Source organism: Ursus maritimus, unplaced genomic scaffold (genome assembly GCF_017311325.1).
Source record: "Ursus maritimus isolate PB19 unplaced genomic scaffold, ASM1731132v1 scaffold_28, whole genome shotgun sequence".
In the NCBI taxonomy this organism is placed as follows: domain Eukaryota; kingdom Metazoa; phylum Chordata; class Mammalia; order Carnivora; family Ursidae; genus Ursus; species Ursus maritimus.
The window spans coordinates 22,029,493-22,041,901 of record NW_024425341.1 but is presented as its reverse complement, the minus strand read 5'-3'; positions in this window follow the sequence as shown (position 1 = coordinate 22,041,901).

Sequence of the window (12,409 nt, the reverse complement as noted above, 5' to 3'; positions counted from 1 at the left end):
AACCGGTTATAAACTGCCTTTTAAATATTCTCGTCCTAATCCCCTTGGTTAAAATTCTCCCTTCTATAAAGGATGTGAGTTTAAAAAACTGTGAATAAGGTTCAAAGTCAACGTTTTATTTTAACAAGTCTAAATTTAAATGTAAAATAATAAGTAAAGACAATGATTGGTTTACTTTGCAATGAAGAAAGAACAAATTAAATTTAAAATGCCTTACATAATAACTTTCCTTTAAAAGTGTGTAAAGCAAAATATAAATGACCCACTATTTGGTTCTCAGTGTCTGGGGGGCTTGGAATGTCTGACATTTTAACTGGCAAAGTCTAAATACAGAGAGTTAAGAACATAGTCACATGGTCAATATGGTAAATCTCTTTTTTTATGTTGGGATTCAGGTTCATTCATCCAAATTTTTTAAGGAACTCTTAGCAAATGGCTTTCTTATCATTCAGGTGACCACTGTTTAGATTGCCTCTAAAACTAGGGCAGACACATTGCACCCTTCAGGTTGTCTTTTTAGATAGTTAATATTTATCTTTTGAAATTTCTGCACATGGAAAGCACTACTGTATAAAATATTTTACAACGTGCTATGAGAAAGAATACTAATATATTTTTTAAGTTTTTATTTTAATCAGCTGGTGCTTATCATGACAAGTGCACCCCTTAATCCCCATCATCTATTTAACCCACCCTCCACTCTCCCTCTGGTAACCATCACTTTGTTCTCTAAATGTAAGAGTTTGTTTTTCAGTTTGTCTCTCTTCTCCCACTTTGCTCATTTGTATTGTTTCTTAAATTCCACATATAATGAAATCGTATGGTATGTGTCTTTCTCTGACTGACTTATTTCACTTAGCTCATACACCATACATGTCATTGTAAATGGCAAGATTTCAAGAATGACCAGTATGTTAATTTTCAAAATTAGAGTGAAAGCTTCTTGGAAGTTATGCTTATTCTGTGTACTATTTTCTTTGAAATTCCCCCAAAATATACCCAAGATTGAAAGATTATATATTAGATTACATTATACTTTGGTGCATACACACACACACACACACACACACACACACATACAGAGCAATTCACTTTGTGAGAAATCTAGAAACTAGCTGAATGACTCCTACACATACATGGATACATACAAAAATACCCACATCAAAATAAGAAGGAAAGGCTAAGACACAATCTTACCATAAACTGCATCACAACCATAGCACCATAAAATCAGAGGGAAACCTTGACTCCCAGCTTCTCCCCATGGAACAAGGGGTTTGGACTGCACACCTAGCACCCTAGTCAAAAACTGTAATAGGAGACAAAGAAGGTCACTATCTGATGATAAAGAGGCCAATCCAACAAGAGGCTGTAGCATTTGTAAATATTTATACACCCAACACCTAAATAGATAAAACAAATATGAATATATCTGAAGGAGAAAATGGACAGCAATACAAAAAAACTAGGGGACTTCAATACCTCACTTTCAAAAATAGATAGATCATCAAGAGAGAACATCACGAAGGAAACACTGGAATTGAATTGTACTTTAGACCAAATGGACCTAAAAGTCATAAACAGAACATTCCATCCAAAGGTAGCAGAATACATATTCTTCTTTAGCACCTTTGAACATTCTCCAGGATAGATCATATGGTGGGCCACAGACAAGTCTTAATAATTTTAAGATGACTGATATCACACCAATTACCTTTTCTAACTACAGTGATTTGATACTAGAAATCAACCACGCATCTGAACAACCAATAGGTCAAAAAAATAAAAATAAAGGGGAAATTAAAAATCACTTGAGACAAATGAAAATGGAAATACAACAAACCCAAATTTATGGGATGCCATAAGCAGTTTTAAGAGGGAAGTTTTATAGCAAGAAATACCTACATTAAGGAAAATGAAAGATCTCAAATAAACAACCTAACTTTATACCTCAAGGAACTAGAAAAGGAAGAAAAAAACTAAAGTAACCCAAAATTGTTGGAAGGAAGGAAAAAACAAAGATCACAGAAGAAATAAATGAAATGAAACTAAAAGGAATTGAAGAGATCAATGAAACTAAGACATTTTTTTAAAAGATAAAATTGAAACACATTCAGGTGGACAAGCTAAAATAAAAAGAGAGAAGACTCAAAGAAAATCAGAAAGGAAAGAGGAGATATTACAACTGATAACAGAGAAATACCAAGGATCATAAGACAAGACCATGAAATAACATATGCCAACAAATTAGATAACTCAAAATAAATGAAACAGAAAACCCTTAAGACTCCTAAGAAAGAACATGGACAGTAATTTCTTTGGTAGTGACTGTAGCAATATTTTTCTAGATGTCTCCTGAGGCAAGGGAGAAAAAGAACAAAAATAAAACTTGGGACTACGTCAAAATAAAAAGCTTCTGCACAGTAAAGGAAACAACCAACAAAACTAAAAGACAACTAACTGAATGGCAGAAGATATTTGCAAATGACATATCCACAAAAAGGTATTCGAGATATATAAAGAAGTGTTAAAACTCAATAACAAAAATGAATAATCCAATTTAAAAATGGAGAGAAAACATGAACAGACATTTTTCCAAAGATGATGTAAAGATGGCCAATAGACACATGAAGAGACCTTCAACATCATCCATCATCAGGGAAAGGCAAATCAAAAATACAACGAGCTATCATCTCACACTTGTCAGAACGGCTAAAATTGAAACCACAAGAAACAACGGGTATTGGCAAGGATGTGGAGAAAAAAGGAGCCCCCTTGCACTGTTGGTGGGAATGCAAACTGGTGCAGCCACTATGGAAAACAGTATGGGGGTTCTTCAAAAAGTTAAAAATGGAACGATCCTACCACCCAGCAATTCCATTACTGGGTATTTACCCAAAGAATACAAAAACACTAGTTCAAAAGGATATATACACCCCTATATTTATGTAAGCATTATTTACAATACCTAAATTATGGTAGCATTCTAAGTGTCCATTGAGAGGTGAATTGGATACAGAAGATGTGGCATGTATACGCAATGGAATATTATTCAGCCATAAAAAGAATGAAATCTTGCCATTTGCAACATGGTTGGGGCTAGACAGTATTATGCTAGGAGAAATAAGCCAGTCAGAAAAAGACAAATACCATATGATTTCACTCATATGTGGAATTTAAGAAACAAAACAAATGAGCAAATAAAAAAAATACAGAAAGACAAAGCAAGAAACAGACTCTTAGCTGTAGAGAACAAATGGATGGTTATCAGAAGGGAGGTAGGTAGAGGAATGGATGAAATAGGTGATGGGGATTAAGAGCACACTTGTGTGCTGAGTAATGTATAAAATTATTGAAAAACTATATTATACATCTGAAACAAATATAACGTATGTTACCTATACTGGAATTAAAATTTAAATACTGGAATTAAAATTAAAATTAAAAAAAACCTGTAAAAAAATTCCTAGAAACATACAACCTACCAAGATTGAATCATGAAGAAATAGACCAGACCAATTATAATTAAGGAGACTGATCAGTAGTCAAAAACCCCCAATGAAAAGTTCAGGGACAGATGGCTTCACCAGTGAATTCTGCCAAACGTTTAAAGACGAATCAATACTAATCCTTCTGAAGCTTTTCCTAAAAGTGGAATAGAGACAACATTCCCAAACTAATTTTATGAGACCAGTATCACCCTGATGCCAAAACTTTATGAGAACACACACACACACACACACACACACACACACAGAAAATTATAGACCGATAGCCCTAATGAACGTAGATGCAAAAATCATCAATAAAATATTTGCAAACCAAATTCACTGGTACATTACAAGGATCAGGTGGAAATTATCCCTGGATGCAAGGGTGGCCCAACATTCACAAGTCAATAAATGTGATATATCACATTAAAAAAATTAAGGGCAAAAATAATATGATCATCTCCACAGATGCAGAAAAAGCATTTGGCAGAAATCAATATATTTCATGATAAAAAGTCTCAACAAACTGAGTATAGAAGAACATACCTCAATATAATAAAGGCCATATAAGAGGAGTACATATTTAACTGAGAAAAGTTGAAAGCTTCTCCTTTAAGATCAGGAACAAGACAAGGGTGCCCACTTTCACCACTTTTATTTAACATAATACTGGAAATCCCAGCCACAACAATCAGATTTTAAAAATTCCTTAATATTTCAATTACTAAGTATTTATTTTAGGGACAACTTCCTTTTTCATTCTACCTTTAGGTACAAAAAAGAAATATCTTTGTTAAAAACAATAGACTATCTCAAATTAGAAAATAATAAACAGTGTCAAATAGGAAATACAAAACGCAGATAATTGAGGATGAACATTAAATTTGTAGCCAGACTATGATTGTAATTCACAGAATGTTTTTCATATAGAAAGTGAATTTTATTAATAGCAAAAAATCCCCCAGCATTTTGAAACTATATTAGGTTTTATGTAAGGAATGTCTACATTTCCCCCATTAAATGTTGATTAAATGTCCTACTTTTAATTTTTTTCTTCTAATATAAACCTGTAAACTCTTGACACTGTTTCTTTTTTTAAGCTTTCTTGAGGTATAATTGACAAATAAAATAGCAATATATTTAAAGTCTAAATATGATTTGATATACATTGTGAAAGAATTCCCACTATTGAATTAACACATGCATTACCTCACCTATGTATCTCTTTTAAAAATTTTGATAACACTTAAGTTCTACTGTCTAAGCAAATTTCAGTAATACAACAGTGTTATCAAACAAGGTTACCATGCTATTCTCTGTCATTGCACCCTTTGTAATTTACCATGATCTTTTTCCAAATGCTTGTTGATATATCTAGAATATAACTCCTTAAGGACAGACAGCAGAGATTTTATGGCATAATTTTAGTACAGTCCTAGAAGGAATGTGTGTGTGTGTGTGTGTGTGTGTGTGTGTGTGTGTGTGTGTAATTTGATTAAATGACTGAATGAGTAGTTGGCACTTAGTTAATATTGGATAACTGAATAATGCAAAGCAGGCCCCGGGAAGCCGAAGGAGAAATAACAGAAAGCTTTGTAGGGTTTTGACCTACACATAAAACATCATGTTGACATGAGACTCACCAGATCTATGCCATGGGCTCATCAACACAAGAGGTTTAGTCTTCCATGTGCCAGAGAGGAGAGAAACAGCCAGCACTGAAAAGCCCCAGTGACTACTACCAAAAAAATGCAATGATGAATATTCTTCACAAAACATTTCATTTCTAAAATTATATGGATTGACCTAGGGTAGAAATCATATTTACATGTATTTCTATCAGTGATTATCAAACTACAGTCCTATGTAATTATTTGAAAATTTGTGTATTTGTTTAAAAGAAAATCTAAAATAAATTACTTTAACTGTAGTTTTAGGTCATCCAGACAATCACTGTGATGGGCTGAATGCTTGTGTCCCCCCAGAATTCACACTTGAATTCCTAATCCCTAACGTGATAGTATTTGGAGATGAGGTTTTAGGGAAGTCCTTAGGTCATGAGGATGGTACCCTCATGATGGAATTAGTGTCCTTATAAGAAGAAATAGGGGAGAGTTTGCTTCATTTCTCTCTCTCTCTCCACCATGTGAAGAAACCAGGAATAAGACCCTTACCAGTGCTGACACCATGCTGATCATGCCATGCTGACACCATGATTTCAGACTTCCCAACTCCAGAATTGTGAGACGTAAATATTTGTTGTTTAAGCCATTCGGTCTATGGCATTTGTTATACAGCACAAACTGACTAAGACAACACAGTGTCACCAGGTACTGTCACATGATTCCAGTCTCGGGCTTGGTTTGCATTTGATAGCTTTATGGTGCCAAGTGATCAACATTTACCTTGTAAAATATTGGGTGGTATGTTAGCTTCCAGTAAGTTGTCACACTGCAATGTCAAAATGACAGCAGTATGGCATATATTTATAAATAATATTCTAAGGGATGAAGTAGTTTTGGATGGAAGGACTATTAAGTGAGCTAAACTAAATTAATTAGATTAAAAGTCTTTACCATTTGGAGCTCTCATTCCTAGATGTCACAGAGCTGACAGGCAGCTGAGGTGTCTCAGGGTGGAAATCACAGATTTACCGAGGAATAGAGTAAGACTGACACTGGTGCAACTTGCCTTCTCTCTTTTTGACTCCTTGCTTTGTTTTGTTTTTCCTGAATGATGTAAACCCAAAAGTACACTGGAAAAATGGTTCTCTTTAAATTTCACTAAGTGTCTCTGATGATATCTTGGTGTCCCACTAAGCTTATTGCAATGGAAGTCTATCTGTATAATCCATGCCTCTGCCGAAGCTTGAGACATTCTTTTTTCAGATTCAAAATCTTAACATTCAGCAGCTATAAACTGAGAAAGCACATCAGAAAAGATACAGGTTTAAACATAAACATACATGTATACCCCAGAGTGGAGCAGAAATCATGATCCCCATACCTACACAGTATGTGGACTTAATCCAATCTGCAAATGCCCTATCCTCTTGAGTGTCTGCTTTGTAAACCGTCCTTAAATTTCAACCCTGGAAAGTCCTCACTCTTCATCTACTTTTCATCTGCTCTTTCAGATAAGTGAGATCTTAGGCCCTGTAAAGTTAAAGGATATGATCAAGAATGAGCTTGTGGCAGAATTAAGGTTAGAATTTAAATCTCTTGGCTATCTGGGCACCTGGGTGGCTCAGTCAGCTGAGCATCTGATTCTTGATTTTGGCTCAGATCATGATCTCAGGGTCTCCGGATCTAGCATCTCCTGGGAATGTGCCCTCAGGGCAGAATCTGCTTGTCCCTCCCCCTAAGCCCCTCCCTCTCCTTGCGGGACTGCTCTCTTAAATAAATAAATGAAATCTTTTTTAAAAAATAAAAAAAATAAAAATAAAATTGTGTTAAAAAAATAAACCTCTTGGCTATCAATCTGAAGATGTTAAAAACAAAGACATTACATTATGAACAGTATCATGTTTAAGTGTATTGATGACATATTTTTCTATATTGACCCACTGGGTAGTAGCAGTACTTAACTGACATGATTGCTGGAGGGTTGGAGCCTGGTGAAGAGCTTAGTACTCAGTGTCACTCAGTGACAACAACAACAGCAATAACAATACCATTTAAACCTCATTAGCATGAAAGATCACGTAAAGCAGGAGCTTTGACTTAATGTTCACTATTACACTCTCAGCTGGTTGGACAGTATATATGAGGTAAGCACTCAAACGGTAAATGTTTATTGAATGAATGATGTGCCATGTATATTAACACATCTATATTTTTCTATCCAGCCACCCATATCTCATCTCTCTCTCTCTCTTTTTCTCTACATCTATAGTCTTATCCAAAATCAGAATTAGAACTATGAAATATAGACTGCAAAACCTATATTCCCAAAAGTAATGTAGGCTCTATGTAATCAATATACTCTGAAGGGCAATCTTAAAAATATAAAACCAGACCTAGGATAGAGCATATTTCACAGAAAACAAGGGAAGTCTCTGTATTGGATTGAATGGTGACCCCCCAAAAAAGATACGTCCACATGCTAACTCTTAAAAGCTGGGTATGTGACCATATTTAGAAAAAGCGTCATTACAGATATAATTAGGTTAGGGGGGATCTTGAGATGAGATCATTCTGAATTACTGGGGGGGGGGCTTAAATCCAATTACAAGTGTCATTAGAAGAAACAGAAGGGAAGTCATAGAAGAAGAGAAAGGCATGTGAAGATAGAGGCAAGTGCTAGACAGATGCAGTCACAAAGAATGAGGACAGCCACCAGAAAGTAGAAGAGACACAAAGGAATTTTGTCTGAGGGTCCTCTGAGAGATTGCAACCCTGCAGACACCATGATTTTAGACTTCTATGAGAGAATGAATTTCTACTGTGTTAAGCAGTTCAGTTTGTGGTAATTCATGATGACAGCCATGGAAAATTAATACAGTCCTCAAGAAGCAAGTCCAACTGAAAACAGGGGACTATGATCAGTAAGTAAAAGAGTAAAAGAGTTGTGAGCACTCAGTGAGAAGGGGAGCACAAGCACCAAAGCTGATGCTTGGATTGATGAGACTGTATGTGGAGCCTATCACAGATTTGCAGAACTGGATTTGAAATTTCTGAGTTAAGATATGACTTTTGAAAGAAACTAGGCAAACAGGATTTCTGCAGAAAAATAATCGAGCAATAAAAAATTACTAACACTCAATGAATGAGAGACAGAAATAGCAAATAATTTGGACTCTGAAGACATGGTCTTAAAGTATAAGATACCTGTTATGGCTACAAAATAAAAATAAAGACACTATTTAAAGAAACGACATAAGGGAACTAAAAATAATAACTAGGCAGCATGGGATTCTGAAAAGTAACCATTAACATAGGAAAAGAAATAAATTAATATTATATATTAAAAATGCACTATTTTTAATTTTTAAACTGGATGAATAAATTAAATGACAAATTAAACACAGCCCAATGGAAATAGTGAATTCAATGGTAGATCCAGAAAAAATTATCCAGAAATTAGCATAAAGAGAAATGAAGAGAAAAACCATGAAAATAAATAAGAGATAAGGACGATAAAATAAGGATTACTATATGGCTAAGTAAGGTCCAGAAAGAGATTCTAGGATAAAGGAAGGATAGGTTTCATGTTAAAAAACTGAACTTTTGTTCTTTTACAAGATATGAACACAAAGACAGAGGAAACACAAAGGACCTATCAGGGAAAATAAAAACAAATTTACTTGCAGACATATTATGATGTATTTTTAGAATATCAAAGACAATGGAGGAAAATAGAGACCACAGAAACAGATCCACAATCAGTGAGAACATAGAAGTCATAGCATAGTACTTCAGTGGCAAAATAATCACGTATTTAAGAATGATCCTGGAAGAACTGGTTATCATCACGGAAAACAAATAAATTGGATTCTTACATTAGACCATGATTTAAAATTGGTGTAGGTATAGTAAAACTTAAATATAGAAAGCAAAACTTTAAAATGTTTAAAAGAAAATATAGAGAAATATTTTTTATGCACTTAGGATAATGAAAAATTTATTATATACCAGTTCATCATCACCACATTAAACCACAGATCTCCATTTATTTAGCTCTGTGCCTTTGGACAAGTAACCTCTCTCATTTTTGGTGTCTTCATCCACACAGCAGAGATATTAATTGTATATATTTCACAGAGATGTATTAATGGTGAGAAAATCAAAATATATAATGTTCAGCACAGCACTTCATACACAAACACACATAGATTGTTTAGTTTTTATTATTGATGCTTTCATAGATTTTATTATTATTTTGGGCACAACTTCATATTTCAGAAATTGTTTCTCCCAATGTAATCAAGGAACATCAGACCATCTAATTCACATAGTTTATTAAATTACCAACATATTATGACTGCCTTCACTTTGAAATTCTTTATAAGCAGGAAAACTTAATTGGGTACAACAGGAGTAGTTCAAAGATGTTACATTTGAAGACTGCTTGGAATAGTGGGTGTAAGTTCTAGTGAATTCACAAAAGCAACCCAGGACTTCCAGAGTTAAAGAAAGCTTTAAAATGGACAAGCTTGCATTTTTTTTTTCCATTACATTTTGATAAGGTGACCTCTGACTATCTGAATGATATTCTTTGCTGACCTGGTACTCTACTGACAGCCAAGAATAAAAGACCTTTTGCTTCTCCTCTCTAATCTCTGTAGTATATTCCTTTAAAATCCTGTGGAGTGCTTCAGAATTTTAAAATTAGCTCTAAAACTGAACTCTGACCATTTAAATGGCTTTTTGTTTAGAAAATGTAGTTGTTCACATAATCAAACCAAATTAATTATTTTCTTTGTGACACAGAAATTTTTAGGGGAAAAATCATGAAATTGAATGATTTAGTAGGTTTTACCATGGTAATAAAGAGATTTCTTATTTAAATCTAAGACATGTGTATGAATCATCTAGGTTAGTGTTCACCCATATAGTCTCATCCTATCTCATCACATTAGTTTATAAGCTAATGGAGGAAAGGGTGATTTTTATATCTCCCACATTGCTTAGCAGTGTCTTTCTTTAAGTAGGGGGATAATAAATTCTTATCTGGCTAGTGAAACCAAGCATGGTCAAATAGTTTTTGAATGACACTGTGATTCTTTTTGAATAATTCTGGATAAATGTTTCTAAATAACACTTTTTTAAAATTTCAGTAACTCAGTTGAAACCATAAGCATTTTCCTTCTATAGAAAATACTATGATATGAATTAATTTGAATTTAAATATGTTAACTTAAAATATTAATTCAAATTTAGGATATCTTTATCTTAACAATGTTGTGATTATTTTCCCCAAAATTCTGATAATGTGTAATACTTGGAGGTCGTAGCCTTACTGCATATAATCAGAACATTAAAAAAATATTTATTGAAACCCTGCTTTCTATGGCAAATACTAACCTCTCTTCTGAAAGCTGGTGATAAAAAGTAGTTTGTCATGAACTTTATCTACTATATATATAGTATAACTCTAATTACGTATATGAGATATATATATACATATATATATGTATATATTAATTATTGGATAGAGTAAAACAGCTTGAATTCCAATTAAGTGACCAAGACCATGTCAGTGAAAATTAAAACAATTAGTTAACTCTATGGCCTATGGTAGTTGGGATATTCTTCATATGAAAAAATTAAATTGAATAAAACCTTGATGGATGGATGTTATTTATGAAACTTAAGTAGCACATAAATATTTTGGAAACAAATGAAAAATATGAATGTGGGGGCCAAGGTCAGGCTGTCACAAAATGTGCCAGTATGGCATAATGATTATTTTAAGTTAATGTTACTCAAGAAATAGCCAATGCACATAGAGCACTCTGACCCCCCCCCCTTTGTCTCCAGAAAGCAGTAAATGAAGCTCTCTGTACCAGGAGGAAAAGAGACATCCTTATCACCAAAGATAGGGAATTCAGAGCTGAAAAGGGGTATAAGAACAAATCCGTTACTTTTACAATTTACTACCCTAGCCCAAATTCAGGTTAGAATTTCCTGATTAAAACCCTTCAGAGTGTAGGGATAGAGGGTACATTCCTCAATCTCATAAAAACCATCTATGAAAAGCCTACAGCAAATATCATTCTCAATGGGGAAAAGCTGGAAGCCTTTCCCTTAAGATCAGGAACTCGACAAGGATGCCCAGTCTTGCCATTATTATTCAACATAGTACTAGAAGTCCTTGCAACAGCAATCAGACAACAAAAAGGGATAAAAGGTATCCAAATCGGCAAGAAAAAGTCAAAGTGTCTCTCTTAGCAGATGACATGATACTCTATATGGAAAACCCAAAAGAATCCACTCCCAAACTACTAGAAGTTATAGAGCAATTCAGTAATGTGGTGGGATACAAAATCAATGCTCAGAAATCAGTTGCATTTCTATACACGAACAATGAGTCTAAAGAAAGAGAAATTAGGGAATCCATCGCATTCACAATAGCACCAAAAATCATACGTTATCTTGGAATTAACTTAACCAGAGACGTAAAGGATCTATATTCTACAAACTACAAATCACTGTTGAAAGACATTGCAGAAGACACAAAAAGATGGAAAAATACTCCATGCTCATGGATCAGAAGAATTAACATAGTTAAAATGTCCATGCTACCCAGAGCAATCTACACTTTCAATGCTATCCCGATCAAAATACCAATGACATTTTTCAAAGAACTGGAACAAACAGCCCTTAAATTTGTGTGGAACCAGAAAAGGCCCCGAATCGCCAAGGAATTGTTGAAAAGGATAAACAAAGCTGGGGCATCACAATGCCGGATTGCCGGATTTCAAGCTGTAGTACAAAGCTGTGATCACAAAGACAGCATGGTCCTGGCACAAAAACAGACACATAGACTAATGGAACAGAATAGAGAACCCAGAAATGGACCCTCGGCTCTTTGGGCAATTAATCTTTGATAAAGCAGGAAAAAACATCTGGTGGAAAAAAGACAGTCTCTTCAATAAATGGTGCTGGGAAAATTGGTCAGCTACATGCAAAAGAATGAAACTTGACCACTCTCTCACACCATACACACAGATAAACTCCAAATGGATGAAAGACCTCGATGTGAGACAGGAATCCATCAGAATCCTAGAGGAGAGCATAGGCGGCAACCTCTACGACATCGGCCACAGCAACCTTTTTCATGACACATCTCCAAAGGCAAGAGAAACAAAAGAAAAAATGAACTTGTGGGACTTCATCAAGATAAAAAGCTTCTGCACAGCCAAGGAAACAGTCAAAAAAACTAAGAGGCAGCCCACGGAATGGGAGAATATATTT